The 9193-nt window shown below is 43.7% G+C and overlaps 1 protein-coding gene across 4 annotated transcripts in view; it reads left to right on the plus strand.

The window, feature by feature from the left end:
- The window catches only part of Acsl5 (acyl-CoA synthetase long chain family member 5), a 51856-nt gene that overhangs the window by 2064 nt on the left and 40599 nt on the right, over nucleotides 1-9193 (plus strand). For 2 of the 4 annotated variants that reach the window (XM_008830164.3, XM_008830165.3), the window contains exon 1: nucleotides 75-329. The exons of 1 other annotated variant lie outside the window; for it this stretch is intronic. The gene's annotated coding sequence lies outside the window, so the exon portion shown is untranslated. Of the gene's footprint in view, nucleotides 1-74; nucleotides 330-9193 lie in introns of those variants that run through there. One more of the 4 variants, XM_029562096.1, reaches the window with a different exon arrangement.

Genomic DNA, 9193 nt, shown 5'->3' on the forward strand with positions numbered 1-9193 from the left:
TAGCGTTGTGGGCGTGTCCCCCCCGGGTTTAAAAGCCTTCCCCTTTCATGTTGGAAAGAAAAAAAAAAAAAAAAAAAAAAACAGGAAGTGAAGTCCCCGAGCACCGGCATGTCAAAAAGCCCAGCCATGGCGTGACTGGGACAGCTCAGGGCAGGGCAGAAGTGGGGCCACTGAGCCAGGCTGACTGCCTGCATGGACGCTCTGAAGCCATCAGGTCCCTGGAGGAACCAGGGTTGAGGAAGCAGGGACAGGGGCTCCTGAGCCAGGAAGAACTGGAAGCCAGGAAGCCCCATTCGCAGGAAGCATCGGGGCATTCGGCTCCTCACAGGGTAAGGGGACTTTGGCAGGGATGTGATTCAACCAGAGGGCTCCTGGGCCCATGACAGAGGCATCCTGACCCCCCACCCTGACCCCCCAGCTTCAGGAAGCTAATTGAAATTTACAGCTCGCTATGCCCCACGTGGGCGCCATGCTCTCTCTGCCCTGGGGGATCCCAGGCACCTGTTTTCCTTTGTATCATGAGAGGCAAGGGAACAGGAGGCAGAGGAGGCATGGATCATTCTTTTCCTGCCGCTTTTCAAGAGGTAGACTACAACAGAGATGGTTTTTGTGGGCCTGAGCATGTGGCATAGCTCGCTGGGGTGGGTTGGGGGTTTAACCTTGATTTTCATTGGACTCCTGGATGGTAGGAGCTGAAGGATAAGGCTGAGGAGATGGAGAGGAGGATGGATTGGTATCTGAATGAAGATGAGTCTATTTTCAAGGGTAGGAGCACAGGTTAAATCCAGTGTGACCTCTAAGGACTTTCAGGGTGTGAACTTTGAGAAAGGTTCATTGGCTGGGGTTTGATGCCTCATGTATGTATCAACTCCGTCTTTTGACTGTCTAGTCTAAGTGGTAGGACTGAACTTCTCACTCCTATAACAGAAAGAGTCTAAACTAAACTAAATACAAATAAAATATTGGTCAGGTTAAAAGGGGAAATGGAGGGATAGATTTTGATCCACCCTCTATATTGGAACATAGAGTCACCCTAAGTGACACCTGTTTTAGGCAAATATGGATTACACCTTAGAAGAAACATGGTCTAAAATTCTGTGTAGATCACTTGTATGTTTGTCTCCACCAATAAAAGGCACAAAAGCCTAATTAAAACAGTAGCTGTAAATGCAGGTTATGGGAAAAGACGGCATACAGCAGGGTGCTGGTGGCGGGAATACTAGAAAAAACTCACAACAGAATTTTTGTGACAAAACACAGAGAAGTACATCATATTTAATTATTTTAAAACACTGTCCAAACCAAACAGAGAGTTTTGAAAAGCTAAGGATTCTGACCTAAAGCTATATTGCAATTTTATTTTGTTTTGTTTTTTGAGACAGTCTTATTCTGTTGTCCAGGCTGGCCTGAAACTCCTAATGTAGACCAGGCTCGCCTTGGACTCAGAGCAATCTACAGAGCAAAAACACCTGCAACAATGTCAGGGTATCTTTGTACCTCAGTGCTATAGTTGCAATGGGGCCACAGGCTCAGGAGAGGGGAGAGTAAAGGGAAGAGAACTATGGAGAGAGGGAGACTGGAGTCAGTGATGCACCAGCATAGCTGGGTATCATATTTAGTCAAGATAGTCTTTTGAGATGGGCAGTTGCAGTTTTATGGCTGACAGTAAGTAGCATCAGAGGTGAAGCATCTTCCACAAGGTCACAGGGCAAGCAGATTGTCAAATGAACGGAAACTGTAGGCAGTCTGATGCTAATGAAATGTTAAAATTTAAAACAAACCTGTTCTTCACTCACTTGTAGGATTAGCTTTCCTTTGATATCCTACAAATTTAATTTGTAGAAAGATTTTCATTATAATAACCTGGACACTAGACACTGAGCTCAGATATTAACCCCCTGAGTTTCAGGTTGATGTTTTCCTGGAACCACAATATCCCAGCTACTTCACTGGGGGAAGCGCCATGCTTAGAACTTTTAACAGTCCTAGGAAATAGATTCTTGGTAAATGAGAAAAGTGAGGCTTAGAAATAAAGACTCTGACTACAACATGGATAGTTGGACCTAAAATCTGAATTTGAGTTTATTTAGTTCGAAAAGTGAATGTGACTTAAAACTGGAAGATGTTGGCCTTTGAAAATCGTCCCATCTCAGATCAGAATATAGACTATTTCTAAGGCTGAGGGAGGGAAGAAAGGGGAGGGGGTGAGTAGGTACAGGGTTTCCTTTTGAGGTGATAAAAATGTTTGGGAATTGAATAGAAGTGGATGTGGTACAACATCGTAAATGTACTAAATTGTCTGCTTTAAAACGGTTAAATTTTTGTTAGGTGAATTGTACTGAACAAACAAGGAACAGAACCGTGGAGAGGAAGATATATTTTCTTCCCTTCTCCAGGCAGATGATTCCCCAGGCTAGGATTTGGCAATATTCTAGAAACTAAGAGTGCACTGCCTGTGTCATATGCCAGGTGACTGGAGTTTGGCAGCACTCTGCAAGGGTGGTGTGGTCCCAGCAGCCCTGATCTCGGTCATCACCATGCCTCTTACCACTTTCTCTTATAATGCATCTGGGTCTGTTTCTCTTCTCTGTGTCCTTGTGTCCTGAGGTCAGAAATAGTCCCTTAGTAACCCTGCCCACTGGCATACTTCCGTCCAGATCCTTCCTAGGTTCTCCATTCCTGTTTTGTGAATAAATAAATGAGTTCATGGGGTTTGGGAAGTCAGCCAGCTCCTGCACTGCTGTACAGATCTCCCCATCTTCCTGAGTCGGTCTAGTCTAAGACTGTGAGGTTATGAATGGCTTGTGGGAGGATGTGAGGAAGGTAATGGGGCTGGGTCAGAGTTAGCCCTTGCTTCCTACAATTAGAAGTGCTGTGTTTAAGAAGAAATGTGGCCTTGTTAAGAGCTTTGCATGTAAGAGGAACCAAGACCATGATCCTATCTTTTCTTTTGGGACACCTCATAGCAGATCATCTGATATGGATAAGAACTTGAAAATGGCAGTAAACAGAAGATGAAAAAGAACAACTGTGTGTATGTGTGTGCGTGCGTGCGTGCGTGCGTGTGTGTGTGCGTGTGCGTGTGCGTGTGTGTGTAATGTACTTGTGAATGCAGGTTTGCATCCATGTGTGTGCATGCATGGAGAGGCCAGAAGAAAATCTCTAATGCTGTTACTCAGAGTCATTCCACCTTCTTTTTGAGACAGTGTTTCACTGATCTGGAACTCTCCAGGCTAAGCAAGCCATGTGCGTGCATGCGTGCGTGTGTGTGTGCGTGTGCGTGTGCGTGTGTGTGTAATGTACTTGTGAATGCAGGTTTGCATCCATGTGTGTGCATGCATGGAGAGGCCAGAAGAAAATCTCTAATGCTGTTACTCAGAGTCATTCCACCTTCTTTTTGAGACAGTGTTTCACTGATCTGGAACTCTCCAGGCTAAGCAAGCCCCAGAAATCTGCCTGTCCCCAGTTCAGTGCTGGGACACCACATGTGCCTCTATACCTGGCTTTTTTTAAAAACACAGATTCTGAAGATCTAACTTAGTCCCTTGTGCTTGCACAAGAAGTGCTTTACCAGCTGAGCCATTTCCCCAGCCCTGAAAATAGTAACCCTTCACTTAAGACTTGCCATGTGCCTGGCAGTGTACCAGACACTGCACACCCATATCATCTCTTTGCAGCTGAGGAAGCTGATTCCCAGCAACATTAAGAAATTGTCCTCAGGGCCATTGGTCTGGTAAGTGATGGAGCTGCTGTTTTGACATCTCAAAGGGCATTGACCTTGGTGGTTTGCCCCTGGACATGGAAGTATTGGCAATAAAACTCACTGCACTGCAAATCTGATGATGCTTGACCACTGGTCTAGCCAGGTTGTCTGAGAGCTTATTCTGCAAGCAGGAAGGCCTCTTTCACAACTTCTTACATTACCCAGTCTTTATCAAGTCCAGGATGATGAGGACCTAGTACTTTGTCCAGCCTATCTTTTTACAGACCCTCTTATCAAATCCAGTGGACTTGTGGTACTGGTTTTCCTTAACTTGTTCTCTCAAAATTCACTTGGTCAGCAAGAGGCCTGGGCTACCCTTTGGGGGTGTTCACCTTGATAAGCTTTTCCTCAGGGTGGGGCTGTTGGGTGCTTTGTTTGAAGCATGATGGTGGATCAAGGTTGCTTATTTCAACCTGAGTGCCGGTAGGATTTATCACTTCCTGTCTCCACCCTGTGGGTAAGTCCACAAATATCCTAAGGGACTAAATTAATAGACTGTTGAGATTTGACTTAACGGGGTGTCCTATTAATACCTCTTGGCTCAACTGGGCCAACTCCCCCAATGACTGTATTTGTAAAACAAATTGATTCCAGTGGTATAGTGACTGAACTAAGCCCCTGACACTGCCTCATTTATCCTTCTCTGAGGCTTTTCCTTTTTCTTCTTCAACTAAAGATGAACCTTCTTCCACCTCCATTAAAAATATTACTTCCTGGAGATCAGTAGAGGTAGGAAGAGGACAAGAGAGGATAATGGGGAGTAAATGAGATGAAAATATGTTAGATACATGTATGAAAATCTCACAATGAAACCCATTATATATAATTAATATGATTGAAAAGATACACCTTTTCCCATTGCCCTCCTCTAAATGTCCCCCTTTCCCCATTCATATCTCTAGCTACCCCTAGGCCTGTCTTCTCTTCTACTTAGGTTCATCCAACCTAATGTAGTAAGGAGTTTGTTAATTTAGGAAGAGGGTTGACAATAAGAGTTGACAGGTTGGAGTTGAGAACTTGGAATTGAGAAGGTCATGTGATGACAGCGACCCTTGAAAACAGAGTTGGTGTTTTTCCATGGTCTTCACAGATGGGATTACTGTCTTTGCCCCTGGCAAAGGGATGATTAACAATAAAGCAGGGGATCAAGGATCACATACCCACAAGGCTCTAGTACTCCAAACAGCAGTCTGATGGACTGCAGTCAGCCAAGGCCTATATCCTTTATCCTCCTAAGTTCACCCCACACTGGAACCATTCTGTTTCTCTTTTTATCATGTTAGATAGAGCCATAAGACCCCAGAAGGCAGGAGTTATAGTCTAGCATCTGTTCTTCAACACACAATATGTCGCTGGGCACGACACACAATATGTTGCTGGGCACACAGATCCAAGATCTTTGCCCACTTGCACTTTCTGTTCCTTCTGTCCTTCCTGCCTTCCTTCCTTCCTTTCTTCTTTCCTTATTTTCCTCCCTCTCCTCCTCCTTTTCTTCCTCCTCCTGATCTTCCTCCTCTGTTTTTTTTTTTTTTGAAGCAGGCCCTAATGTATTCAAGGAGGCTGCAAACTCATTGTGTCATAGAGGAAGATCTTAAACTTGAACATCTGATCCTCCTGTATTGACCTCCAGACTGCTGGGATTACAGGGGTGTGCTTCCATGCCTGATTTATGTGGTGCTGAGGATAGAACCGGGGCTTTATGCAGACTAGGCAAGCATTCTACCCTCTGAGATACATGCCCAGCCCATTTGCCTTTTCAAAGTGAATGCATACATAAATTAAAGGTGCAGCAGAATAAACAGTAAGAACATATTTCTCTTGTGTACCCAAAATTACCAACTTTGGGGTGCACCCCAACAGAGCCTGTAGCTCCCTGGGAAACTGGCTTTATCTCCTAGTAGCTAAGGAACTCTAAGTGCATGTTTTCCTTGCTGAATGTGCTAGCTACCTGAACACAGTAGGGCTTGCGCATCCAAGTGCTTGCATTACGTGTGGCCTCTGACCTTGGCTTTGCTCATGTTGGCCTCATTCATCGTGTGAAGCCTCTGGCTGTGGTACGACCAAGAAAGATTCCACAGACTCCGATTCAGGAATACATTCTGTTCCTTCTTTGACTGAATTCTGAAATGGGCTTTCTTCAACAGACTACTCTCTCTCTAGTGCCCTTGTGAACTTGTGCCAGTGGTGAACAAAAGGAGGAGGTGATGCAGTCTCAGTGGGTTCCCACAGTACCTGATGGTCTGTGCTAGGTATACAGGAATCTAAAGGCTAGAATGTTCGTAACATGTCAGAGAGACATCTGCTGAGTCACAGAAGCCTTGCTGAGACTCAACCAGGGGAAGATGTCATCCTAATTCCTGTCTCACAACCCTGCTGAGTTCCTGGTCTCATAGCTTTTCCTGTGTAGTTAGATAGTGGATCTTCCTTGATATCACTAATGATTCATTCGAGGTGTGCTGTCTTACATCTTGGAGCTGTGGGACACACCCTAGCAACTGGGCTAAGAAGGGAGAGGGATATGGGAGGTGGTTTTTACTTAGCTCTTTTATTTCCTTTTAATTATTTAAACAATTGAGCTCAGTCTTTGCATGCTTTGGAAATCACTACTCAGCTACCTCCTGGGATTTTACTAGAGCTCTCTAAAGATGTCCTTCTGTTCTGCCCACAAATATTTGTGGAGACAAGAGGCCATTTTTTCCTGTCTGCCTGTGTGTGTGTGTGTGTGTGTGTGTGTGTGTGTGTGTGTTTCTTTCAGATCACCTGGGAGCAGATCTATGGGTGAGAAGAGCCTGTATCTGGTGATGTGGCTAATGTAAGCTGGTGGCCTGTGGGCCTGGGTGCTGATAAGTTGCTGGGAAATTATCTACTGGCTCATAGGTCAGGATGTCCCACCAGTCTCTCTTCTCATCTACTTGATATAAATGTTGAAAGGTGCATATCCATGGCTCCTTTGGCACTGTGACTCAAACTTCACCTTTGTTCTGGGTTCTTATCTTCTGGAGAGATGAATGAAAAAGTTTTCCACCCCCAGAACTACAGTTCAGGCTGGATTAGTCAGTGGCTGAGACACACTTTATCCAATGCAATCTCTGGACAAAGCCTTGTGTGGAATGTAGTTTTGGTGTGGGGAGAGCTGTACTAGTAGAAACAAGGCTGGGGTTGTATTCTCAAGTATGTTCACATGCAATGTGCTGATCCAGGGGGTGGAGCTTTCTATGTTAGCTGTCCAAGTTAGAAGTGGGATAATGGTTTTATATATTATTGTTTGGTAGACAAAACAAAAGACGTATTTCAGATTAAGCAATATACATTAGCAAGTGCTACCTTCCCGGTAAGAGTCTCTCTGATCCCTAATCAAAGCTCCACCCCCTTCTGCAGTACCCATAGTCCCTTTTGCCTATTCTAGTTTATTGTTAGTGTTCCATCATTCTATAATGATCTAGGTTAGTGCTCAAGCTGTTGTGATATTTTCCCATAGAAGATAATTTCACTTAGTGGGGCATGGTGACCCATCCTTAATCCTCCTAAGCGAAGGCTGAAACACGATTGTGAATTCAAGGCCAGTCTGGGCTACATGGTCCTCCCAAGCCTCAAAACAACATAATAGAAATCCCATTAGAGCTGGATTTTTGTAGTTGCACCCTCAGTATCAGGAATGATTGTTTGATCTGTTGTCAAGCCTTTTAACAGGTTTTGACTAGCAGGGCATGGTGGTACATGCCTTTAATCCCTGTACTCTGGAGGCAGAGGCAGGAAGATCTCTGTGAGAGTGAGACCAGCCTGGTCTATATAGTGAGTTCTGGGCCAGCCAGGGATACAGGGAGACCTTGTCTCAAAATGCAAAAGAAAAAGAAAGGAAGAAAAGAAAGAAAGAAGAAAGAAAAAAGACAAATGCCTATATAATTCATCCCAGTTGTCCTTATGTACTTCCTACTTAACAACAGACCCTGGAGCTGTTCTCCTATCAACACATGTTGCTATAAGGTACTTCACCAGAGAAGACCACTTAGACCAAGTTTTGCCAAATGAAAGTCTTTTTTAGCTGACCAGCAACTACACAAGTGTGTCAGAACTCATATGCAGCCCCGAGTCATCTCTAGGGTAAGCTTTTATACAGAGAAACCCTAACCAGGGGTTTACCTACAGATGTCCACGGAGGCTTTCCTAGACCCTTGAATTTGGAAACTGTCCACTTCAGCTTTATGATATTGAACTTAATAGCTTAGACCTATGACCGTATGGTAGGCATAGCTCTAAACACTGTACACATACCTTTATTTGGCGCCTTAGATCACAGTAGCAGCCTTGTTAGGGAGATAGTTATTGGAGCCATTTTATAGACAAGAACCTGCTAGAGGATAAGTTACCTGTCCCAAGTGAAAGACAGTAGCCAAACAGGAATTAAGTACACAGGCTGACTCGGGAGCCCAAGTCCTCAGGCAATAGTTCTTGCAATATGTGTTACATACTTTATAGAGCTGGTATCTTTTTGCTGGATGAATTGATGGCAGAATCATTAGGTCAAAGGGCAGACATTCAAATGGTGGCAGAGGGCAACAGGCTATGTTAAGAAGTTGCAGCAGATGTGCATTTCCACAATTAACACGTTTTACTGTCTCAATTCTGATGATTTAATGGGAGAAAGGCAAGAGCCTTTAAATTTGCATTTTTGAAAAGTATAACTGGAATGGAATGTCTTCCTTTGACACTTGGGTTTTTTCACTTTTTTATTGAGCTTTTTAAATTTCATAAACATTTCCCATTCAAATTCATGCCTTCCCCTTTGCCCCACTGAACCCTATGCACTCTACTATACATGCTGAGTCCTAAGGTCTCCCTATAGTTACAGCTGGTCTGGAACTCGCTATTAAGACCAGGTTGGCTTTGATCTCACAAAGATTCACCTGCCTCTGTCTCCCAAGTGTGGGGAGTTAAAGGCATGTGCTACCATGCCCCACATCTTCCTTAATTTTAAGTCATCTGTTTTGCTGTACTTTCTGGTGATGTTCCTGCCTTTGTTTCCTTGAGTTATATAGTTATATTGTTTTTAACTGACTTCTAAATGTTTCTTGAGAAAGAAATTAGCTCTTGACTTGTCCAGAATGTTTGGTATTTCCCCAGTTTGCCTTTCGACTTAGTCATCTTCAGGATCTTTTCTGCAAGGCACATGTCTTTTAAGTTCTATGTAATAAAACATCATTATTTTCATTTATAGCATGTACAGAGTGTATTTCATGATAATTTTATGAAATAGATTTGTGGAGTTGTAAATATTCAAATTGGTTAATGTTTACCTTCTTCTTCTTCTTCTTCTTCTTCTTCTTCTTCTTCTTCTTCTTCTTCTCCTCCCTTCCTTCCTTCCTTCCTTCCTTCCTTCCTTCCTTCCATCCATTTTTTCTTTTTAGAGATTTTTTTTACTGATTTATTTCC

This window comes from Nannospalax galili, unplaced genomic scaffold (genome assembly GCF_000622305.1).
Source record: "Nannospalax galili isolate Female #2095 unplaced genomic scaffold, S.galili_v1.0 scaffold974, whole genome shotgun sequence".
NCBI lineage: Eukaryota > Metazoa > Chordata > Mammalia > Rodentia > Spalacidae > Nannospalax > Nannospalax galili.